A 26976-nucleotide genomic window follows, 5' to 3' on the forward strand; every position below is an offset into this window, starting at 1 on the left:
TCACACAGAGAGTGGTGAATCTCTGGAACTCCCTGCCACAGAGGGTAGTCGAGGCCAGTTCATTGGCTATATTTAAGAGGGAGTTAGATGTGGCCCTTGTGGCTAAGGGGATCAGAAGGTATGGAGAGAAGGCAGGTACGGGATACTGAGTTGGATGATCAGCCATGATCATATTGAATGGCGGTGCAGGCTCGAAGGGCCGAATGGCCTACTCCTGCACCTATTTTCTATGTTTCTATGTTTCTATGTTTCTAACCATCATGAGAGTGAGAGTGGTTGGCAAATGCTGGATGAACAGACCACATTAGGATGTTGAACAGGATGTTCAGCTACACTGAAGCATTGCACTTCACATTATCAAATACTGAAGCCCATTATCCCATTAAGTCAAATGCCACCCAACCCAATGCTTTATGAACATGAAGGCAAATGATGCCACGTTGATATGTAAACGAGGAAAGAAGGATATCAGGAGGGGAAACTGGTAAATTGAAGTAAAAGTACGAAGCAGATTTTGAAGGCCTTGATATGGTTTAATAAATATATATGGTCCTGGCTGCATAAACCAGTATTCAAATTACAATCACAAATTGAAAAATAATCTCCAAAACATCTGAATTATAATCAGAATTATTTCCATGCTCTTTCGGCCTAGGGTTAGCTGACTGATGTTATCCGACACCATATAAATATCTATTGATTGCAGTGTTTGCCTTCTCAGCAAAAGATTCCCAAATGTTGACTGCCTGTGTATAAAGTGCATATTTAAGATTAAGAATCGAGTGTTGTGCAGATAATTCAGCTTATTTCCTGGCCTGAACCGAGCAGATATGAATACTCAGGATCAGTGTGTTTCTTTAAGGCAGCAATTATTACAAAATAAAGCCAGCTGATGTTAGCACCATGGACAGGATTTTGTTTCACTATCAATACATTCTGGTTAATTTTTAAATTAGTTTAGAGATACAGCACGGAAACATGGCCTTCGGCCCACCGAGCCCGCTCTGACCAGCAATCCCCACACAGATTCCACACACGCTGGGGACAATTTACAATTTTTACCAAGCCAATTAGCCTACAAACCTGTACGTCTTTGGAATGTGGGAGGAAACCGTAGAAAACCCACGCGGTCATGGGGAGAACGTACAAACTCCGTACAGACAGCACCCCAGGCCAGGATCGAACCAAGGTCTCTACGCTGTAATGCAACATCTCTACCTCTGCACCACAGATATTTTTTTCAATATATCCATGCTGTATACAGTACAATTTGCTTTTATCTGTTTCTTTAAATTCTACCGTCACGCCACAGTGCTGCCCAAATATTAGCAAAAGCCCAAAACTTTGCATAGATGTAAAATTCATCCTTCACTATCTTTGCATTTTTTTGTACTGTCACCTGTCTTGTAATTACTATTAATGTCCGAGTCACCATAGTTTTCATTCCTTTCAAGGAAGAAAATCTATAACACAAAAGGATTGTTCCTTCCCTCATCCGCTTAATAACTTTTTCACATTTAATTTTTAATACATTTATTAAATTAACTACAGAACAATTGATTTGTAAAATCAAACGTGTGCAACACTCCAAGGAAAATCCCACAATTTTTTATTTCATGCACGTTGCTCACAAAGGAATTTTCAGAAGATATTGAGCAAGAACAAATTATTTAAAATATTAACACATTGATAACGCACAAACACCTACAGGGAGTGATTCCACGAACTGGCAGGGCTAGAGGGGAGCAGTTCTTGGAGCTAATCCTTCTCAGATCATAAATGCAAAGACTGATTTTTGGGCTCATAATTTCTTCACCACAAAATCTGTTTGACATTCCCTTGAGCGCCGCATATTTTTTTGGAAAAAGCCAACAATAATATCTCCATAAAATTATTGGGAAATAAGAACTATAAATGTTTGCACACTCCAGAAATATTGCCATTTTCCAAATGTGCTTTCCGCACCATCTTGTAACAAGAATTAAGAGTTAAGGGTTAAACATCGCGGAGCCTGGGATCTGAGATCGCCAGTCGGAGCTCCAGCCAGCGCGGCCTGAGGACTTCGGGAGCCGCGGTCTCCGGGGAGGCAGCGGCCGCTCCAGATATTCCAAGCCGCCGAGGATTGTTCACCCGACGCCGGAGTTCAATCTTCCCGGCAAGAGGGCCTGAAAACATCGGACTGGCTGCGGAGACCACAAATAGGCCCCGACCTCGGGTGATCACAGAGGAGGACTGAACTTTCTGGTGCCTTTCCCCACAGTGGAAAATGTTGAATCTGTTGTGGGGGGACGTTCATGTTGGAAGTCTTTAATGTGTTGTTTCATTTTTTTTTTTTTTTTTTTTAATATCTATCGATGTACGGAAACTTAAATATTTCTTTTGTGTAAAGCACTTTGGTTTAAACACGAGTTGATTTAAACGTGCTATATAAATAAAATCTACTTACTTACTTACTTACTAAGGGCCTGTCCCACGATGCGAGTTCACCCAAGAGCTCTCCCGAGTTTAAAAAAAAATTGTACTGCTAAGTACGTAGAATGTACGTAGCGGGTATGTCGGAGCTCGTGGATGTCTCGTAGCGGCCCGTAATGCTAACGGCAGGTAATCGTGAAACGCGGAAACTCATGAAGTTTTTTCAACAGTGTGAAAAATTTCCAAGAGTCAAAAAATACTCGTGATGAGGTACCACGAGTTTGATTTTTTTTTTAAACTCGTGAGAGCTCTTGGGTGACCTCACATCGTGGGACAGGCCCTTTTAGAGTCCATTCAAGAGTCTTGTCATGTGGCCTAAAACGGAACAATGCAAATCTTACTTGCAGCAGCACAACAAATATGTAAAGAGTACTGTGAAGCACCATGATAAACAACAAAACGTTCAGCATATAAAAAACAAGGCATCAATAGGGGAAAGACAAAACAATGCCCCCAGGTCGATGGAGTTCAGAATTTATTTGAAGGTTGTAGTGTTTAATAGCCTGTGTAGGAAAGAACTGCAGATGCTGGTTTAAATTGAAGGTCGACACAAAATGCTGGAGTAACTCAGCGGGATGGGCAGCATCTCTGGAGAGAAGGAATGGGTGACGTTTCGGGGTCAAGACCCAGCTTTAGAATTATGAAAAATGCACGCCCTGGAAGTTGAAGTGTTTGACACTCTCCACAGGATTGTGGGTCCTCATCCTTTCATAGTTGCTCCTCTGCCTCCCCAGACCAGCTCTGTACAGTCCTCACCACTGGAGGTGCATTCTTCAGTTGCTGCCTGTGTGCAGGAAAAATCAGCACCGCTGAATGGTCGGATTTCCCTTGGTGAGGGCGAGGGATGGAGCGATAGGCATCTTTGATGGCCGTTATGCAGTGGCCAAGGGTGTTGCAGGAAACATGTTGGTGGTAGTTCAGGAGTAATTTTTTCAGGTTGGCTTTGTTGAAGTCTCTGGCTATAGTGGTAAAGGCTTCGGGGTACACTGACTGGTGCTTGTTGACCACGGCGTGCAGCTCCTCCAGTGCTAGACGGACATCTGCCTGGGGTGGGATGTAGACCACGATCAGGATGATGGAGGTGAGTTCCCTCTGGAGGTAGAAGTGGCGGCACTTCACCGCCAGATGTTCCAGGTGCGGAGAGCAGAAGCTAAACAGGGCTGCTATGTCTGAGCACCATGAAGAGTTGACCATGAGGCAGACACCCCCGCCTCTCCCTTTCCCCGATGCCTGCGTTCAGTCCATGCGATGGATGGAAAAACCTTCTGGCTGGACGGCTGAGTCTGGGGAGCTGGGGGTGGGCCATGCCTCTGTGAAACAGACCACAAAGCATTCCTTCAGCTCCTTTATATCCTTTAAGTCAGCACAGACTCTGCCCTAGTGAGTTGAATAGCAACATCAATAAAAAGCCGACTCTGATGTATAATTTAGAATGCTCGTCATGTTTTGTTCTTTAATCTTTGTTCTTTGTCATATTTTCCTTCCCCAGTAACGACATATTGTTGTTTCATGATCCTTTGTTAAAGTTTGCTCTTACTTTTCAATCAGGAAGAATTGAACTGAGCAGTCAGTTGGTGTTTGTTCCCATGGATCCACTGTCCATTTTTATGAGCATCTCAGATTCAGTTTTAGATTAGATTATTGTCATATACACCAAGGTGCAATGAAATTCCTTGTTCACATGAAGCTCACTGTATACATACAGTAATGATAAATACAAAACTGTATACAACGATGAGTGCAAAGAGTAGGGCGGTGCAAGATTGTAGTGCAATCTGAAGTACGTCAAAGAAAATTAAAGTACAATAATGGAATAACTGAATGAGGTGTAAAAGTAAGTGTATGTGGCAATACCTCTGGGAAGGGGACATGAAAGAGGTAGAAACAAAGAACTGCAAATGCTGGTTTACAATACAATACAATTCAATTTATTGTCATTTGGACCCCTTAAGGTCCAAATGAAATGTCGTTTCTGCAGCCATACATCACAAAACAAAAAGACCCGAGACACAACACAGTTTACACAAACATCCATCACATCGTTGTGATGGAAGGCAAAAAAACGCATCTCTCCACTGCACTCTCCCCCCCGATGTCAGAGTCAGAGTCAAAGTCAAAGCCCCCGGCTGGCGATGGCGATTGTCCCGCGGCCATTAAAGCCACGCCGGGTGATGCAAGGTCGCACACCGGGTCTTGGTGTTAGAGCCCCCGGCGTGCGCTCGCAGAGTCCCGCGGCCATTCCAAGCCGCGTGGGGCGATGGTGTAAGGCCCCGCTCAGGTAATCTTCAACCCCGCAACTCGGGCGGGAGAAGTCGCCGTTGCGGAAGCCCCGAAAAGCGGTCTCCCTCCAGGGACCCGCGGGCTCCCGGTGCCGCCGTCCGCCAAACCCGCAGTTGCAGCCTCCGAATCTCCGGGGGTCGGGCCGCAGCAGCGCTCAACCACAGCTCCACCTGCTCCGGACTCGGCCAGCCCCGTGACGGTGAGTAGTCGGCAGCTCCGCAGCTGGAACCCCAGGTCGTTCCTGTTGGAGGCCGCTCCACGTTGCAGCCCCAACGACAACGGAGACCCGACAAAGAAAAGGTTGGATCTCCCGTGCAGGGGAAAGATTTTAAAGGTACCCCCTCCCCCCCACCCCCCCACACACATACCCCAACAAAAAAAATAACAAAAACTACATAAAAACGAGACAAAAAATATTAAAACACTGCAGAGGCCGCTGCTGACGAGAGTCGCGCTGCCCACCAAATCGCGATCTAAAGAAGGGTCCCGACCCGAAATATCCACCATCCATTTTCTCCAGAGATGCTGCCTAACCCATTGAGTTACTGCAGTACTTTGTATCTTATCTGTGGCATGAAAGAGGTAATTCAGACTGAAGAATAGTTTCAACCCGAAACATCATCCATTCCTTCTCTCCAGAGATGCTGCCGGTCCCGCTGAGTTACTCCTGCATTTTTTGTCCATCTTCAAATGACGTCACGCGCTCCAGACAGCTGTGCGGACGCATGATGACGCGCGCGACCGTTGCGCGTCAGTCACTACCGGCCTGTCGCGTAATTGACGGCCCAAGTGGGACAAGCCCTTTAGGAACCAAATGCAATGCGAGCATTAATTTTAAAAGGCTTTATAAGGCACTGGTGAGACCACATTTGGAAAGCTGTGAGATGTTTTGCGCCCTATATCTGAGGAAGGATGTGCTGGCATTGAAGAGGGTCCAGCGGAGGTTTGCAAGAATGATCCCAGGGATGATTGGGTTAACATATGATGAGCATTTATTTGATGGCTCTTAGCCTATACCTGCTGGAGTCTTGAAGGATGCTGGGGAACCTAATTGAAACTTACCTAATAATGAAAGGCCAGATGGTGGGTGTAAAGAGGATGTTTCCACTAGTGGGAGAATCTAGAACCTAGAATCTAGAATCTAGAAGACAGCCTCAGAATAAAAGGACATACCTTTAGAATGGAGATGAGGTGGAATTTCTTTAGCCAGCGGATGATGAATCATTAGAATTCATTGCTAGAGATGCCAAGACATTGAGTAGTTTTAAAGCGGAGATTGTTGGGTTCTTGATTAGTAAGGGCATCAAAGATTACAGAGAGAAGGCAGGTGAATGGGAGAAAAATAGATTAACCATGTATTGAATTGCAGAGTTGATGGGCTGATTGACCTATTCTGTTCCTATTATCTTCTCATCTCAAATGCTCTTTCTCCATTTTGAGCTGTCAAGTCAGAGATTCTCAGGGATCTGAGAGGATGCTGTTGCAATATTGACTTGGAAAAGATTGTAAATATTTTCCAGTCTAGAAATGAGTGATTGCCAGAGGCAATCTCCAGACCTGGCCGCTCCAAAGCAGACTTGACTGGCCTCCCCTGATCATTGCTCCATTAACTGAAGATCAGCCAACACATGGCTCTGCTTTCTAACATTCCTATACTTGCTGAACATTAATGGGTCGCAATTAAATGGGCCTGAATTTAAATAACTCCACTTCATTACCTGCAATCATCTCCATCTGTACTTCACTGATTCTGATCACCCCTGATTATAATGTTCCATTGTCAGTAAATATGACAATTAAACGCTCTAATTATCCTGCATCTGACTGCCATGACCTTTGTTGCCAAGACTATAAGATCTGGAATTTCCTCCATAAACATCTCTTCCTCTCTACTTTCTCTTCCTAATCCCACCCACCTTAAAGCATCCTTTAAAACTAATTTGGACAATTAGCGCAATACAGCGCGGAAACAGGCCCTTCGGCCCACCGAGTCTGCGCCGACCAGTGATCGCCCCATACACTAACACTATCCTACACTCTAGGGACAATTTACAATATTACCGAAGCCAATTAACCTACAAACCTGTACGTCTTTGGAGTGTGGGAGGAAACCGGAGCACCCGGAGAAAACCCACGTGGTCACAGGGAGAACTAAGGCAGCAACTCTACTGTTGCGCCAATTTGCCAATTATTGTCACTTGTCCAGTGTTAAGATCATGAAGCAATCCCTCAGTAACTTGGCAAGAATGTGGAGCCAATTTTTCCCATGTCAAAGAAGTGGCCAACACTATTTGCACCATTAAGTGTCCCACAACATTGCAGTCTCCACTGCTGCCTAAACTGTAACAGGGCAGTGGGAGCACAGACTGCCATGCACAATGGCTGTGGATTCAAGTGGGCTAAGAGGTTCACCTATCCATGTTCTCCAGCGATGCGACCTGACCTGCTGAGTTACTCCAGCACTTTTCATCGTGTTTTTCAGTGCCCAGAGATGCTGAAGATGACCCTCCAAATCCACCTGGAGCCTCCTGCACTGTAATTCAGCAGGTTTCCATCAGTCATGCTGCAGCTACTGATGATGCACAGATGTGGCCCCGGGAAAGGCAAAGAGAATAAAAACTACTTTTATTTATGAAGCAAGTTTAACTTCAAAACATTTACCATGATGTTTCATAGAAATGTCATCCAACAATATTTAACACCAACCATAATTGTTGGAACTGATAAATAAGTTCAGTTTAGTTTATTAGTTTAGCGGTGGCATGGAGGCGCACCAGTAGAGTTGCTGACTTACAATGCCAGAATCCCGGGTTGGATCCTGCCGACGGGTGCTTGTCTGTACAGAGTTGGTACCTTCTCCCCGTGACCTGTGTGGGTTTTCTCTGGCTGCTTCGTTTTCCTCCCAGGCTCCAAGGATGTACAGGTTTGTAGGCTAATTGGCTTGGTACAATTGTAAATTGTCCCTAGTGTGTGTGGTACAGTGCTAGTGTACAGGGATCGTTGGTCGGAGTGGACTCGGTGGGCCGCAGGGCATGTTTCCGTGGAGTATCTCTAAACTAATAAATCTAAACATTAAATTCTAAACCTCATCCCAGGAATTCCTACCCCATGTCTACTCTGGAAGGGCATTGAGCAGCTTGAGCCATTTCTTCAAGAGGGTATAGAATTCAAGTGGAACAATGGGAAGGACCACAGAGGTCTTATTGCAACAGGACTGGAGTGGAAGCAGGAAGTCTTTGACTAAGAAAGGAATGGTTGGTTACATAAACCAGTTGTAGTTGCTCTAGACTCCCTCTTTTATACAGCTGAGCAATGTGGAGGAAGGGATGTAGATGCATGAATATGATTTACAAATTGGCAACAAGAAATGGAAATCAAAGGAAAGTAAGTGAAGTTCTTGAGTGGAGCAGTGTACAAAAAAGCATATGAGGTGATTCTGGAAACTCAGGACCACTTACTTTAAGTTCAGCTTCTCACAAAGGTTTGTTTGGTGTAATATTGGAAACAAGGATAATTCGATGGATGCAGAGAATTACCGAAGAAAACAACATGGTGCATAATACTCGATTGTCACCATGGGAACAAGACAAAATGGCGGCTCGGACTCAAGTTGGTAGCATTTGCAACCTTGGTGAATATGATCAACTGTAAGCTTTCAGTTCATACATGAGAAATTTCTTCCAACAATTAACCGTGGAATTCGATGGGAAGAATGCGCGTGGCCAAACCAGTGATAGTTGAGCACAGGAAAGCTATTCTTCAGAAAAGTTTTATGAGGATGTTTCCAGAACTCAAAGGTTTGATCAATAGGAAGTTGAGCAGGCTGGGTCTCTATTCCTTGAAGTGCAGGAGGCTGAGGGGTGAACTTATAGACGTGTACAAACCACGAGGGTAATAAATTGGGTGCATGCCCAGAATCTTTTTCCCAGGAAAGGAGAATCAAGAATTAGAGGGCATAGAATTAAGGTAAGAGGGCAAAGGTTTAATAGGGTCTTGAGGGGAAGATTTTCACATGGAGGGTGGTGGGTTTGCCAGAGGAAGTAGTTGAGGCAGGTACAATAACAATATTTCAAAGACATTGGGATAGGTACATGATAAGAAAGTTTTAGAAGTGGGGGATGGGGGGGGGGGGGTTGGTGGACACCTACAATTGGAGAATTCAATGATCATACTGTTGATTTGTACACTATCCAAGTGGTATATGATGTGCTGTTCCTCCAGTGTGCATGTGGCCTCACCCTGGTAATGGAGAAAACTATGCTTGGTCTCGCCAATGTATAAGAGGCCACATTGGGAACAGCAGATGTAGTAGATAAGGTGAACCTCTGTCTCACCTGGAAAGAGTTATGGGGTCCCTGAATGGAGGTGTAGGAGCAGGGACAGTGTTACATCTCCTGTGGCTGGTGTGGGAAGAAATGTTTAGTTTAGTTTGGTTTAGTTTTGAGTAACAGTATGGAAACAGGCCCTTCGGCCCACTGAGTCTGCGCAGCCACTAACACTATCCTACACACTAATCTCAAATTGCAATCCCCTGGCCTGTTTGAATTCAGCTACCAACTCGTCATCCTCTGCTGTAAGACACATGCCTCATGAATCTCATACACATTCATTAAGAGGACATTTTGGATGACTATGGGAAGGTCAACCAAAAATACATGCAATAAGCTCTGCCCAAGGACTTGGTGAGATTACTCACAACACCCGATTCACGCCTGTGGGAATGCATTTATCAATCAGTAATCCTAAACCTTCAATATTTTTTGTAATGTTAGAATAAATAGCAGCATTGCAGATAATAATGTGTTTAGACACGAATGAACCACGAGTCAAAGTAAATAACCTGAAAGGAAATTAATTCTCTATTCTTACAAACCAGAAAAGCCAAAGTCACTTACTTCTCAAAGTAACCTGTACACTCAGCAAAGAGCTCTGAAGACATGGTCACAAACACAAGACGTCTAAATTGAGGGGATGGCTTTATTACAGTATTCATGTGAGGAGATTGCAATTTGTTCCTGAGATTGCATTTCATCCCTGATTTGGTTTGGCTTTAGTCCATTTCACAGTGGAAAGTAACACATTTATCAGCGGGTGCCGCTTCTGGTTACATTCAAACCTAAATAGCTTTTGGACCCCTGATCTATTAACCTGTAAAATTGTTTTCTGATCAAACAATTTGGATCACTTGGCCCAAACAATATGTCGCAGAGGAAGACAATATGTTTAATTCAAGCATACAGATAAGAAGATGTGTTTTACTTTGACCAAAACACCTTATTTGATGCCTATGTCAGAAGAAACTGCAGATGCTGGTTTAAATCAAAGATAGACACAAAATGCTGGAGTAACTCAGCGGGACAGGCAGCATCTCTGGAGTGAAGGAATGGGTGACGTTTCGGGTCGAGACCCTTCTTCAGACTGATGCCTGTGTGTGCTCTCAGGACTGAAAGAATTCCAGGAATTGTGGTATAGTAGTTTTTAAAGTTTTTTTTAATTGGGAACCACGAGTCAATTTAGTCAGGAAATCCTTCAGAGGGGTGAACCCCCGAAAAGCACCTGGTCCTGATGGTATACCCGGTCGTGTTCTAAAAACCTGTGCGGACCAACTGGCGGGAGTTTTTACGGACATTTTCAACCTCTCACTTCTGAGGTCTGAGGTCCCGACCTGCTTTAAAAGGGCATCAATTATACCGGTGCCCAAGAAGAGTAAGGTGACGTGCCTCAATGACTATCGACCAGTGGCACTAACGCCGGTGGTGATGAAGTGCTTTGAGAGGTTGATTATGGAGCAAATCAACTCCTACCTCGACAAAAACCTGGACCCACTGCAGTTCGCGTACCGCCACAACAGATCAACGGTGGATGCGATCTCGCTGGCCCTCCACTCCGCACTGGACCACTTGGACAACAAAAACTCATATGTCAGGCTGTTATTCATTGATTACAGCTCGGCATTTAACACAATCATCCCCTCAAAACTGGTTACCAAACTCGCAGAACTGGGTCTCTGCGCATCCCTCTGCAACTGGATCCTCGACTTCCTCGTCCACAGACCACAGTCTGTTCGTATTGGTGGAAATGTGTCAGCCTCGATAACAATCAGCACGGGAGCACCTCAAGGCTGCGTGCTCAGCCCCCTGCTGTACTCACTCTATATCCATGACTGCGTAGCGAACCACAGTGCGAACTCCATCATCAAGTTCGCTGACGACACCACTATTGTGGGGCGTATCACTGATGGGGATGAGTCAGAATATAGAAGAGAGATCGAGCAACTGTCCATATGGTGCCAGCGCAATAACCTGGCCCTCAACACCAGCAAAACCAAGGAACTGATTGTGGACTTTGGAAGAAGTAGGAGGGGGACCCACAGCCCCATTTATATCAACGGGTCGATGGTTGAAAGGGTCAAGAACTTCAAATTCCTGGGCGTGCACATCTCTGAAGATCTTTCCTGGTCCGAGAACACTAACGCAATTATCAAAAAAGCACATCAGCGCCTCTACTTCCTGAGAAGATTACGGAGAGTCGGATTGTCAAGGAAGACTCTCTCTAACTTCTACAGGTGCACAGTCGAGAGCATGCTGACCGGTTGCATCGTGGCTTGGTTCGGCAATTTGAGCGCCCTGGAGAGGAAAAGACTACAAAAAGTAGTAAACACTGCCCAGTCCATCATCGGCTCTGACCTTCCTTCCATCGAGGGGATTTATCGCAGTCGCTGCCTCAAAAAGGCTGGCAGTATTATCAAAGACCCACACCACCCTGGCCACACACTCATCTCCCTGCTACCTTCAGGTAGAAGGTACAGGAGCCTGAAGACTGCAACAACCAGGTTCAGGAATAGCTACTTCCCCTCAGCCATCAGGCTATTAAACCTGGCTCGGACAAAACTCTGATTATTAACAACCACTTTCTGTTATTTGCACTTTACCAGTTTATTTATTCATGTGTGTATATATTTATATCATGGTGTATGGACACATTTATCTGTACTGTAGTAAATGCCTTACTATTTTTCTGTGTGCTTAAGCAAAGCAAGAATTTCATTGTCCTATACAGGGACACATGACAATAAACTCACTTGAACTTGAACTTGAACTTGGATTGGAAAACAAATTATCTGCCTGCCTCATGCTGACACAGGTTGGTGTGATTCATGTTCAATTTATGGTAATAATTTGTTCAGATTTGCTTTCGACAACTCTCTATTTTCCAAATGTGTCACTTAAATGCTCAAAACTAACAGTCAGATCTTCAATACTAAATCATCTGAGTTTTAAAACCATTCAAATTGAATTTCAGCTAAAATTATATGATTTCTTTTCTCCGTCATATTCCTAATTATATGACTAATAATTGAAATGATAGGAATCAAACAGAAATTAATATCACAATAATTGATTCTTACTGAAGTGTGTTTATGTATTTGATTAGAATGCAGCACACTTCCAATCTATGTGATGGATTTTATTTTTATTAGGTTTCTGCATTTCTATGGCAAGACACAAAATGGTGGAGAAACTCAGTGGATCAGGCAGCATCGCTGGAGAATATGGATAGGTGACGTTTCAGGTCGGGACCGTCCGAAAAAGGGTTGTGACCGGAAACGTCGCCCATGTTCTCCAGGGATGCTGCCTGACCCGTTGCGTTACTCCAGTGTTTTCTGTCTCTGGCCTATTTCCTCCGGCCTTTGTTCAAACCATCTGCCAACCAATTCTCCCCACCTCACCTGTGTCTTAACTATCACCAAACCCTGCTCTGTACTGCCTCTCCACTCGCCAAGCTTTCTTCCCCCCGCCCCAAACCCCCCCTCCCCGCCTCCCCAAACCCCCACCCTCCCACCCCCCACCCACCTCCCACACACAATCAGTCTGAATAAGGGTCCCGACCCAAAGTGTCACCTATCCATGATCTCCAGAGATGCTGCCTGGCCCGCTGAGTTACTTTAACACTTTGTGTCCTATTTTGCACATCAGTGCCTGTAATTACATCAGAACAAATACAACAGCGCTGGAGGCATTGAGAGAGTGTAATGGTGTTCTTATAAAGGGCAGGGCACGGGCAGACATTGCAAAGGATCTACTGAGCATTTCCAGCATTAATATGTTTCTATTATTGTAATTGCCCTCTTACGTGCTGGCAATGGGGACAGATATTTATAACCATCAGACCGTTGAGAGTTTGTGCAGGCTAAAGGAGAGAACACAGATCAATTAATGGTCCTTCAAAGAGCTGGCATCTTCATCACAGTTGAATGCTACTAAATAGCTTACCGAAAGTAGCTTCAATCAGGATTAAGCTTGGAGGATTTCTGTAAAATGCTGATATTAAGAGCTAATTAGGAAACATTTGGAACACAGGCCATTTAATTAGTTGCTCAGTAATTCAGTTGAAACAAAACTAACAGAAAACATGTGACAAAAACATAATCTAAGAGGCGATTACATTTCTGAAACGTGCTGCAGTTTCGGGTGGAGATTGGCAGTGGACTGCCTCCATTTAGAGTGGACACAATCCAGAACTAGATGATTAGTGGACAATTTATGCTGGGATTGGAATTTTGTACTGAAACGTTATGCATGGATCAGAAATTTTGAACAATTGGCAAGAATGTCGATGCCATTGCAAATTCTACAGCTACTTTAATTGTTTATTTACCTCCAGATTACATTTCTGTTCCCAAATTCAAGGCCGGGATAACTGACTCATTTTAGTTTAGTCTAGTTAAGTTTAGAAATGCAGCGCGGAAACATGCCCTTCGGCCTGCTGAGTCCGCACCGACCAGCGATCCCCGCACATTAACACGATCCTACACACACTGAGGTCAATTTACATCCATACCAAGCCAATTAACCTAAAAACCTGTATGTCTTTGGAGTGTGAGAGGAAACCGAAGATCGCGGAGAAAACACACGCAGGTCACGTACAAACGCCATAGACACAAGTGTCCGTAGTCAGGATCTAACCCGGGTCTCTGGTGCAGTGCAGCAGCAACTCTACCGCTGTGCCACCATTCCGCCTAATATTTTACTTAATTTTCAATTGAGCTGCACTTTAATTCAGCCTACAAAATCAGCAAACCAGTATCCAAACACTCGTGAGCCACTGATAACTCTACATGCGTGGAGGTGATTAGGCGGATTTAAAGATAGTTTTCCTTTCTTGGCTGAAGTCGACAGTTGTCACGTATTTAACCATTGTTAATTAATACAGGGAGAAAAATATGCTTTTGTATGTGTGAATGGCTATTGATGAATGTCCTACTTTGTAAGGAACATTTATTTTTCCCAGGCATATTCATTTCTCACTGCAATCTGATATAGTGTTTATGTGACTTTAATCACACAAAGATTACCAAACAGTTGCTAAAAGGCATAGAGTGGGCCTCAGTTTCAGGAATGTAAAAATATCCTCATTGATGCAAACATGCAAATGGTGTAAGAACTGATTAATGAAAGTCCCCTGAATATGAAAGCCATACAGATACATACATCAGTGCCAGGCTGCAAATTAGTAATATTGGTCATTAATATGGTGGAAACATTTTAAATCAAGAATGTTCATTATTAATTTGAATATACTTATTCTATAATAATATAGGGAATTGCAATTATTTCCCATGAATGAGGAACTTCCTGTAAATGTGGGGTATATGCTCGCGCTGATTAAGTCCCTGCCCATGGGCGGCATGGTGGCGTAGCGGTAGAGCTACTGCCTTACAGCGCCAGAGACCCGGATTCAATCCTGACTACAGATGCTTGTCCATACGGAGTTTGTACGTTCTCCCCATGACTTGGGTGGGCTTTCTCCGAGATCTTCCGTTTCCTCCCACACTCCAAAGAAGTACAGGTCTGTTGGTTAATTGGCTTGGTATAAAATGTAAAATTGTCCCTTGTGTGTGTAGGGTAGTGTTAATGTGCGGGGATTGCGGGGCGGTGCGGATTCGGTGGGCCGAAGGGCCTGTTTTGGCGCTGTATCTCTAAACTAAAAAAACGAAATTCTAAATATGTTGTAAATATATAACATAACTTTTTACATATTTTAACAGATCCAAATACTTTCATAGTTTAAGTAAATAGTGTTTAACAAATGAAGCTGTCTATGCCCACTTGAAAATGTTTCATGCATGTGCTGATAAATGGCATGTGACACATGCTAGTGGCATTTACAAAATGGACAGCAGCAAATGACAAATGCCTAACAAAGGATAATTCAGCCCATTTCATCTTGCCCTTAATGGCATTTCCATCCCCATTGCCCCTGGATTAATATCCTTGGAATCAACACTGACCAGAAACTGAATCAGTCACATAGTCACACAACATGAAAACAGCATTTGATCCTGACTACGACTGACTACGGAGTGTGTACGTCCTCCCCATGATCTGTGTGGGTTTTCTCCAAGATCTTCAGTTTCCTCCCACACTCCAAAGACGTACAGTTTTATAGGTAAATTGGCTTGGTGTAAAATGTAAACTTGTCCCTAGTGTGTGTAGGGTAGCGTTAATGTGCGGGGATCACTGGTCGGTGCGGGCTCGTAGGGTCGAAGGGTATGTTTCCATGCTGTATCTTTAAACCACAAAAAAAGAAACTAGATTCCAAATATGTTCAAGAAACTGCAGATGCTGGAAAATCGAAGGTACACAAAAATGCTGGAGAAACTCAGCGGGTGCAGCAGCATCTATGGAGCGAAGGAAATAGGTAACGTTTCGGGCCGAAACCCTTCTTCAGACTAATAGGGGGTGGCAGGGAGAAGGAAGGGAAAAAATGGAGGAGGAGCCCAAGGGCTGCGGGATGGGAGGAGGCAGCTCGAGGGCTAAGGAAGGGGAGGAGACAGCAAGGGCTAACAAAATTGGGAGAATTCAATGTTCATGCCCGCCGATGCAGGCTCCCCAGGCGGAATATGAGGTGCTGTTCCTCCAATTTCCGGTGTTGCTCACTCTGGCAATGGAGGAGACCCAGGACAGAGAGGTCGGATTGGGAATGGGAGGGGGAGTTGAAGTGCTGAGCCACCGGGAGGTCAGGTAGGTTCTTGCGGACCGAGCGGAGGCGTTCGGCGAAACGATCGCCCAACCTCCGCTAAGTCTCACCGATGTAGATCAGATGTCAGCTGAGGGAGCCTGCATCCGGCGGGCATGAACATTGAGTTCTCCCAATTTTGTTAGCACTTGCTGTCTCCTCCCCTTCCTTAGCCCTCGAGCTGTCTCCTCCCATCCCCCAGCCCTCGGGCTCCTCCTCCTTTTTTCCCCTTCCTTCTCCCTGCCACCCCCTATCAGTCTGAAGAAGGGTTTCGGCCCGAAACTTTACCTATTTCCTTCGCTCCATAGATGCTGCTGCACCCACTGAGTTTCTCCAGCATTTTTGTGTACCTTCCAAATATGTTATCAATGTTTACATATTTGAACAATCCAAATACTTTCATAGTTTAAGTAAATACTGTTTAACAAATGAAGTAGAAAGACACTGACAGTATGAGCTACATTAAATACAAACTCAGATAAGTCTGAATAGTTAAATGGTGCGCAGTGTGAACTATCTGTTGTAATTATCCAACATTCAGCTATTCACCCTCTCCACGTTTCCTGGTTTCAGTGCAAATTTATGTTGCCTACTTCCTTTTAAGGACCTCCTGGAGTGAGACTGGGAATTATTCAGTGTGAGAGCGGTGATCTTCAATCCACCTGTGTGTGCAGAACAAGGCAAGCATGTTATGGCATCAGACAGCATATCCTGATGCCGAGAAGATAAAATTGAGAGGATAGCGTTTTTGAAAAGAATGTTCCCGTGCATTCCTGTTTTTTTATCTAACTTGTTTAAGAGCGATTTCATGAACTCAGAATCAACCTCAAAATAATAACAATTATGAACAATAACATATTGTTAATTACGACAGGCAAATAGTGCTTAGAGTCATAGAGTTATAGAGTGATACAGTGTGGAGACAGGCCCTTCGGCCCAACTTGCCCTTCTTCAGTCTTACTGAAGCACATGATCTCGCATTTTCTCATGCTGAACCTCATTTGTTAACTTTTTGCCCACACTCAATCTATGTACAACATAGATTCTGAATTCTGAAGAAGGGTCTCGATCCAAAACATCACCCATTCCTTCTCTCCAGAGATGCTGCCTTTCCCGTTGAGTTAGTCCAGCTTTTTGTGTCTATCTTTGGTTTAAACCAGCATCTGCAGTTCCTTCCTCTGGCAGCTTGCTCCATACGCCCGCCCCCCTTTGTGTGCTTCCAAATTACTTCAGACTTTGAGACAAGATGGTACTGCATTTTTTCATAAATATATCATGTAGCCATATCCCTCACATGTGTGGTAATGTGTTATTTATTTTCCCTGCAACTTTACTTATGCATGTTTGTCATTTAAAAATAACTTTCCATTTTGGCCCACCTGTATAACTTTTACAATGAAAAATGCCCCAAATTTGAACTATCTCATCTGAATAACTCTTCCGGTGCACCAAAGAGATGCACCTTGCAGTCCGGAGCCCAACTAATCAGACCAACAGGAAATACGGCAACAGGTTAAGTAGCAGGAAATCGGCAAAGGAAATCTCAATATCACCAAGCGACTGTTGGACAGCTGTGGAGCATATGCTCACTCCCCTGAGACCACTCGACAGGTCAGTCAATGCAAGAGGCTCAGATCCTTGAACTTGTCTTTTATTTTATGTTCATAAACATGAATTGACCTGTGAAGATACTCAAACTTATTGCTGCCACTTGGCTTTTTAAGCTGTAAAGAGCATTAGTCATTGTCAATGCAACCCATTCTATAACTTACTGTTCACAACACAAAATAAAATCACAGTTACTTTTTCTCTCCGTTGATCAAAAAGCCACGCAAAGTGAAGTATTTTACCGCTACATTTATGCAAAGGTGAATGAATGAATGAAAGAATGAATGAACGAATGATACCATATTGTCACAGTGAAATTCTTTGTTTTGCATGCCATACAATAAATTTTGCAAAGGGTTGCCACGTATAGTGCACTGACAGAGGTACAAAGTGTTCCATGTGGTCTGCAATGGTCCTTCTTTGTTCTCTAAGCACCCTCCCCCCCTCACACAGGGCACCTCTGTTCCGTCTCTGTGTGTCCCTACCCCCCACCCCTCCCCCCCGCGCCGGGTCCTCTTTCTTCTTGGCAGCGCATCCTCGACTGAATTCCATCACTCACAGTCTGACCTCCGGCACCCACCGCGGGGCCCATCCGACCCCCACACTCACAGGGTCCATCCTTGGCCACTCATCTCCGGGTCCCCTCTTGGATGACTCCGGGGACATTCTACTGCACTGCTGGCCCACCTCGCTCTGGAAAGGTGTTCCGTTTTGAACTTCCATGCGGAGAGGAAAGGGATTAAAAGCTTACATGTTTCCTGCCAGGAGTAAGCCTTTGAGGGCCATCGTCCCACTGCCTGCACTGATCATGAATCCAGCCCTCATCCTGCACATCAATTAATCTGCATGTGGAAGGCACAGCAATTAAAAAGCCTCCATGTCTCAAATTCCAATGATGGAGACTTTCTGTGCCAGGTCCACATCTTGCATGTTATGGAGTGGCCTCAGCAGCACTAACATGGGGCTGCATGACTTTTAAGTTAGTTTAGAGGTACGGCATGGAAACAGGCCCTTCGGCCCACCGAGTCTCCGCCGACCAGCGATCCCCACACACGAGCACTATCCTACACGTTAAGTAAAATTTACAATGTTTTACCGAAGCCAATTAACCTACAAACCTGTACATTTTTGGAGTGTGGGAGGAAACCGGAGCACCGGGAGAAAACTGACGCGGTCACGGGGAGAACGTACAAACTCAGTTCTCATTCAGACGTACGACAGCACCCGTAGCAGGATCGAACCCGGGTCTCTGGCGCTGTAAAGCAGCAACTCGATTGCTGTGCCACTGTGCCGCCGTTGCTAGAGACTTGCTCTCATGAGTTCATGGCACCACCATGTAAATGGCTCTTGTGATTATTAGACTGCAGGTACAAAATCAGTGTGCCACCAGTGGCTTTTCCAGGCAGAGGGTAGTGCGCATATGTCCTCCCTGCTCACCCTGTCTAAGTCTCTTGAAATATTACATGCTCTGATTATTATTCTATCTCACCCTCCTTTCTTTTTCAAATAAAATAAATATAGTCCAGCCAAGCTCTCCTTATTTATAGCATAATCTCTTATTAACATGTACCTGAAAGTAAGTTCTCTAAGTTCAAGAGATTGCTAGTGATTTATTTTCTGTCACATTCCATCTTAGACGTTGTCTGTTAAGTGGAGCGTTCCTTTGACTGAAGCACAAATCAACAACAAAGCCTTTTGGGCTGAATTATTACTAAGAGTCGTGACACACTTACCTGCTACCTGAACCATGTGATTGTACGCACCACACCACAGCTAACGGCAGCGAATAAATTGGGCACCAGTTTCCTCGCAAATCAGGATTAAATAGCCCTGACAAGGTGCAAGATGGATGCAGATTTGGCAAGAAGTATTTGTGGAATTCATTGCCACAGATGGCTGCGGAGGCCAAGACATTGATTTTTTTAAAGCGGAGATTGACTGGCTCTTGATTAGTAGGGCATCAAAGGTTACGGGGAGAATGCAGGAGAATGGGGTTGAGAGGGAAAAAGAGATCAGCCATGATTGAATGACAGAGTAGACTTGATGGGCCGAATGGCCGAATTCTGCTCCTAATGGTCTTATGGTATTCCAAAGTTTAAAAAAACAATCACAAAACACCTGAGAAAAATGGAGACACATAAGACTGCAGGTGCAGATATGAAAATTGTACAATTTCAGTGTTTCAGTGTTTGATACAACAATATAGTTTAAACAATGTCAGTGTGTAGTTTTAAGAAATGCTTGCAGTGACAAATAGTGGATGGCTATAGTAATAAAGAAAAAAATAATTGATTTATTTTTATTTTAAGATATGAAAGACTCCGATTCCGATTTTGTCCGTTATTCCGATTCTGTGTGATAATGAGCCTTCAACCCATGCTGATGTGCTTCCCCCAATTCCTTGAGCTCCTATCTTGAGCACCTGCCTTTTATATGGTCAAATTCTGCTTCAAGAACCTGTGAACTTCTGCTTGCATTGACCTTTTACCAATAACTAACAAATGCTTCCTTGATTGCAGATTCTGGCAATTTGTGAACAAAAGACATATAACTATAGCATTTCATTTCTCTTGCTTCTCCAATATGGGCGTCACGCTTGTGGATTTCCAATTCATCGGTACCTTCTCAAACTCAATGCATTTTGAAAAACTTTAACTAATGGGTCCAATATCACTACAAATAATGGAGTGTCCCAAGTATCAATTTTTTGCCTTCAATTATTTATTATTTATATTAATGACCTGAGGGTAAATTGCAAAGAGTTTACGTGCAGGAAGGAACTGCAGATGCTGGTTTAAACAGAAGATAGACACAAAAAGCTGTAGTAGCTCAGTGGGACATGCAGCAACTCTGGAGAGAAGGAATGGCTGATGATTTGGGTCGACACCTTTCTTTAGAATGCAGACTCTGCCACTGATTGTACATAGATTGAGTGAGTGCGCATAAAGTTAACAAATGAGGTTTAACATGAGAAAGTGTGAGATCATGTGCTTCAGTAAGACGAATCTAAAGGTAAAGTATTTTGTGTTATGTACATTGGGAACCAGGCGTTTTTGTGCATGAATCATAAAAGGTTAGCAAATAGATGCAGAAGTAGGAAGGAAAGTGATAGAATGGCATTGATGGCACCGTGATTAGCTTTTGGAAATAGTGTTGTATTGTTACAATTGTGCAAGACCACACCAAGAGAATTGTGCACAGTTTGACCCTCTTATTTAATAAAGGATATGCTCGTCTTCAGTCGGTCCTTATCGGACTTTATCTTGTATATGTGCACTTGATTGTAATCATGTATAATCTTTTCTTGACTGGATAGCATGCAACAAAAAGCTTTTCACTGTACCTCAGTACATAATAACTAAACTAAACTAACTAAACTAGTGTTGGAGCCAGACCAACAAGATTCATTAGGCTAATTCCAGGAATGAGAGGCTAGAATTTAGATCTGTATTATTTGGAGTTTGGAAGCATCAGATGATCTTATTGAAAGATATCAGAACCGAAGGAGGTATGGCGAGGTAGATGTAGAAATGTTTCGACCAGCGAGAGAGACTTCAAAAAGGAGACATAGTTGCATGATAAATCATGGTCACTTAAAATCAGGGCACTAGGGGATTTATTCTGGCAGAGGGTGTTGAATCTCCAGATCTCCCTACCCTGGAGGATTGTGTAGGCTAGATCATCAGGGGTATTTAAAGACAAGGTAAATCTTTCAGGGAATTGATGACTATGGGAAAGTGGTGCAGAAAAGGAGTTGAAACTTGATGCTGGTGAGCCATGATGGTGTTGAACAGTGGGACAGGCTTGAGGGACTTATTCTTATTATCTTGTGTTCTTGTATTTTTCTCTTTTCTTTTGGATACAACTCTTTCTTCTTTTTGTGTAGAAAGGAACTTCAGATGCTGGTTTACACCGAAGGTAAGGCACAAAATGCTGGAGTAACTCAGTGGGACAGGCCGCATCTCTGTAGTGAAAGAGTGGGTGAAGTTTCAGATCGAGACCCTTCTACTGAAGAAGGGTCTTGACCCAAAACGTCACCCATTCCTTCATTGCGGAGATGCTGCCTGTTCCGCTGAGTTACTCCAGCATTTTGTGTCTATCTTCCTTTTATTTTTTCGATGTTCTGCCTAATAAATGCCAGTGAGAGTAGGAATGGAGCGAGGTGGAGGATAAATGCGTGGCTGAAAGACTGGTGCAGAGGGCAGGGATTCAAGTTTCTGGATCATTGGGACTTCTTTTGGGGAAGGTGGGACCTGTACAGAAAGGATGGGTTGCACTTGAACCCGAGGGGGACCAACATCCTGGCGGGGAAATTTGCAAAGGTCACTGGGGAGACTTTAAACTAGAATGGTTGGGGCAAGGGACTCAAATAGAGAAAGCTAGTAGACAGAATGGGAGGCAGGAAGCAGAAAAGGGAAGCACTCGGACACAAGAGGAGAAAGAAATAAAAGGAAATAAACAGAGAAGAAGAGACGGGGGGTTTCTTAAATGTGCATATTTTAATGCTAGGAGCATTGTAAGAAAGGTGGATGAGCTTAGAGTCTGGATAGACACCTGGAAGTATGATGTTGTGGCGATCAGTGAAACATGGTTGCAGGAGGGCTGTGATTGGAAACTAAATATTCCAGGATTTCGTTGCTTCAGGTGTGATAGAATTGGAGGGGCAAGAGGTGGTGGTGTTGCATTGCTAGTCAGGGAAGATATTACAGCAGTGCTTTGGCAGGATAGATTGGAGGGCTCATCTAGGGAGGCTATTTGGGTGGAACTGAGAAGTGGGAAAGGTGTAGCAACACTTATAGGGGTGTATTATAGACCGCCAAATGGGGAACGAGAATTGGAAGAGCAAATATGTAAGGAGATAGCAGATATTAGTAGTAAGCACAAGGTAGTGATTGTGGGAGATTTCAACTTTCCACACATAGACTGGGAAACACATTCTGTAAATGGGCTGGATGGTTTGGAGTTTGTAAAATGTGTGCAGGATAGTTTTTTGCAGCAATACATAGAGGTACCTACTAGAGGAGGGGCAGTGCTGGACCTCCTGTTAGGAAATGAGACGGGACAGGTGGCGGAGGTATGCGTTGGGGAGCACTTCGGGTCCAGTGATCACAATACCATTAGTTTCAATATAATTATGGAGAAGGTCAGAACTGGACCTAGGGTTGAGATTTTTGATTGGAGAAAGGCTAACTTTGATGAGATGCGAGATGATTTAAAAGGAGTGGACTGGGACATTTTGTTTTATGGGAAAGATGTAGAAGAGAAATGGTGGACATTTAAAGGGGAAATTTTAAGAGTACAGAATCTTTATGTTCCTGTTCGGTTGAAAGGAAACAGTAAAAATTGGAAAGAGCCCTGGTTTTCAAGGGAAATTGGTCAATCTTGTTCGGAAAAAGAGGGAGATCTACAATAATTATAGGCAGCATGAAGTAAATGAGGTGCTTGTGGAGTATAAGGAATGTAAAAAGAATCTTAAGAAAGAAATTAGAAAAGCTAAAAGAAGATATGAGGTTGCTTTGGCAAGTAAGGTGAAAGTAAATCCAAAGGGTTTCTACAGCTATATTAATGGCAAAAGGATAACGAGGGATAAAATTGGTCCATTGGAGAAACAGAGTGGGCAGCTATCTGCAGAGCCAAAAGAGATGGGGGAGATATTGAACAATTTCTTTTCTTCGGTATTCACCAAGGAGAAGGATATTGAATTATGTGAGGTAAGGGAAACGAGTAGAGTAGTTATGGATACTATGAGTTTCAAAGTAAAAGAAGTACTGACACTTTTGAAAAATATAAAAGTGGATAAGTCTCCAGGTCCTGACAGGATATTCCCTAGGACATTGAGGGAAGTTAGTGTAGAAATAGCCGGGGCTATGACAGAAATATTTCAAATGTCATTAGAAACGGGAATAGTCCCCGAGGATTGGCGTACTGCGCATGTTGTTCCATTGTTTAAAAAGGGTTCTAAGAGTAAACCTAGCAATTATAGACCTGTTAGTTTGACTTCAGTGGTGGGCAAATTAATGGAAAAGATACTTAGAGATAATATATATAAGCATCTGGATAAACAGGGTCTGATTAGGAACAGTCAACATGGATTTGTGCCTGGAAGGTCATGTTTGACTAATCTTCTTGAATTTTTTGAAGAGGTTACTAGGGAAACTGACGAGGGTAAAGCAGTGGATGTTGTCTATATGGACTTTAGTAAGGCCTTTGACAAGGTTCCTCATGGAAGGTTGGTTAAGAAAGTTAAACTGTTGGGTATAAATGCAGGAATAGCAAGATGGATTCAGCAGTGGCTGAATGGGAGAAGCCAGAGGGTAATGGTGGATGGCTGTTTGTCGGGTTGGAGGCAGGTGACTAGTGGGGTGCCTCAGGGATCTGTGTTGGGTCCTTTGTTGTTTGTCATGTACATCAATGATCTGGATGAAGGGGTGGTAAATTGGATTAGTAAGTATGCAGATGATACCAAGATAGGGGGTGTTGTGGATAATGAAGAGGATTTCCAAAGTCTACAGAGTGATTTAGGCCATTTGGAAAAATGGGCTGAAAGATGGCAGATGGAGTTTAATGCTGATAAATGTGAGGTGTTTCACCTTGGCAGGACAAATCAAAATAGGACGTACATGATAAATGGTAGGGAATTGAAGAATACAGTTGAACAGAGGGATCTGGGAATAACCGTGCATAGTTCCTTGAAGGTGGAATCTCATATAGATAGGGTGGTAAAGAAAGCTTTTGGTATGCTAGCCTTTATAAATCAGAGCATTGAGTATAGAAGCTGGGATGTAATGTTAAAATTGTACAAGGCATTGGTGAGACCAAATCTGGAGTATGGTGTACAATTTTGGTCGCCCAATTATAGGAAGGATGTCAACAAAATAGAGAGAGTACAGAGGAGATTTACTAGAATGTTGCCTGGGTTTCAACAACTAAGTTACAGAGATAGGTTGAATAAGTTAGGTCTTTATTCTCTGGAGCGCAGAAGGTTAAGGGGGGACTTGATAGAGGTCTTTAAAATGATGAGAGGGATAGACAGAGTTGATGTGATCAAGCTTTTCCCTTTGAGAATAGGGAAGATTCAAACAAGAGGACATGACTTCAGAATTAAGGGACAGAAGTTTAGGGGTAACATGAGGGGGAACTTCTTTACTCAGAGAGTGGTAGCGGTGTGGAATGAGCTTCCAGTGGAAGTGGTGGCGGCAGGTTCGTTGGTATCATTTAAGAATAAATTGGATAGGCATATGGATGAGAAGGGAATGGAGGGTTATGGTATGAGTGCAGGCAGGTAGGACTAAGGGAAAAAAATTGTTCGGCGCGGACTTGTAGGGCCGAGATGGCCTGTTTCCGTGCTGTAATTGTTATATGGTTATATGGTTATATATGGTTAAATGCCAGTACCCTGCTTCCTTACTATTACCCTGTCTATCTTTTCTAGATGAGTTACACACTGAGTGTGAAAGGGTTTAGGCAGCTCCAATAGAGTCAGTTGTTTTTTAATAAAAGTGGAATGTGTTTGAGCTTAAGTAAATCTAGAATATAATTGGCAGTTCATTTTTTCTGAAGGATCCATGTTAGTGCGTTAGAATGGTGGCCTTTATTGGCTCTGAGACCTGGGTTTGAACCAGCTCAGACACAGGAAACAATGGTTTCCTCTCTTTCTGACAGTTGCTGAAGGTTTCAAGTGAAAGGGCTTAAATTAAGTATAGTCGAATGGTTATAATTTATTTTTCATCGACAAATGTCTGCAGCAGCGAATTTGACCGTAATTGCTAATAGTTCTCCAGGAGTTCATGCGGAGAGTGAGTAGGAGGGCAGAGATTGACTGAATGACCCAGTGTCAAAAGAGTGATGGTATCCTTGCGACTGAGACTGAAGCGCTAGATAAACAAAGTCAGGCAGGTTTGCATCACATCATCCCCAGACTAACTTTTTATTAAATCTGGCCATGCACACCTGAGCATTGTATCTATTTACATAAACGTCTTATGGGGAGAAGGCAGAAGAATGGGGTTGGGAAGGAAAGTTAGATAGATCAGCGACGCTTGAATGGCAGAGTAGACTTGATGGGCCGGATGGCCTAATTCTGCTCTTATAAGATATGAATTTATGAACTTATGAACATCTAGATTCACTTTGAGGAGATACCATTTCAAAAGTGTTGCAAGGGCCAATAAGGCCTAGTTTTAACTGTAGAAACACTATTAATGTCAAATACGCAGGTTTAGAGGGATTCTGATGTATCATTCTCACCTTGGCCAGTCTTTCAATCTTTTCGTATAACACTTACAGGCATGAATGCGTTCTTTATGCATAAAGGTGCACGATTCCTGCACCTTTTTTCTATTTCTACGATTCAATTTGGTTTTCAACTCCACTGCTCATTTTGTAATAAATGCCTGTGCACCATGCAGGGACAAACTATCTCTGGTAGCAACTTCACATGGGGAGGCAGGAGAGTTTGATTATCTAATCTTGTAAGAAGTAGCTCGTGAAGAACATGTTTAAATCTTTTGATTGGTTCATCAAGTTTTTGTTTTGTCAGATATTTGTCCTCCAAGTGTCATTTTATTATCTTTATTGTCTGTAATCACCCTTGACATGCAATTAGTTATGTGACGTTATCACTTTGTACATAACTAAATTTATAAGAGAACAAAACACAAAGTGGTGGAGTAACTCAGCGGGTCAGGCCACATCTCTGGAGAATTTGGATAGGTAATGCTTCAGGAGCAAGATCCCGAAGAAGGGCCCTGACCCTAAACATCACCTATCCATGTTCTCCAGGGATGGTGCCTGACCTGCTGTGGTACTATAGTGCATTGTGTCTTCTTTTGTGAACCAGCATCTGCAGTTCCTTGTTTCGAATTTTCTAAGCGAATGTAAATAGATACATAATACTAAGCTACAGGTGGAGAAGGTTTACGATGGTAATCTCATTTCATTTGCCTGGAAATGCAATTGATTGATATTGTTTTTGTGTTTACAATTAAGTGATATGCAATTGAATATCAATTTATTTGTTCTTAAGTGAAACACAATAGCAATCATTTTCAGATCAATTCAACCAGGCATTTCTCGTTGATAGACATTCCAGTTCAATTCTCACATCAGGGGTGAATGGTTTAAAAAGATATATAAATAAAAATATTAAATAGGAGATTAATGTAGGATTAATGAGCGGGCTCAATGGGCTAAAGGACCTGCTGTTCACAAGGCAAAGGTCACTGGTGAACAGCAAGCTCTTACCTCTCCAGTACCAGCTAGGTACTGTATATAGCCCTCTAAAGTAAATCACTTATCTCCATCCTTGGGGCCCTCCCCATGCACATGAAGTTAGACAAAAAAATGCCGGAGAAACTCAGCAGGTGAGGCAGCATCTATGGAGAGAAGGAGCAGGCGACGATTCGGGTCTGTCCAATGAATAATGTCAATATTGTTGTGTTGTTGTATTACTGTACTGTGTGTTCTGTGAAATTAGGACACTATAGACACCACAACACTTTTAATCTGAGAGACAATAATAACTAAACCATAAAATATATAGAAAGATATAAAAAGCTGGAGTAACTGCAGCATCTCTGAAGAAATGGAAGAGATGAC

This window comes from Amblyraja radiata, chromosome 14 (assembly GCF_010909765.2).
Source record: "Amblyraja radiata isolate CabotCenter1 chromosome 14, sAmbRad1.1.pri, whole genome shotgun sequence".
NCBI lineage: Eukaryota > Metazoa > Chordata > Chondrichthyes > Rajiformes > Rajidae > Amblyraja > Amblyraja radiata.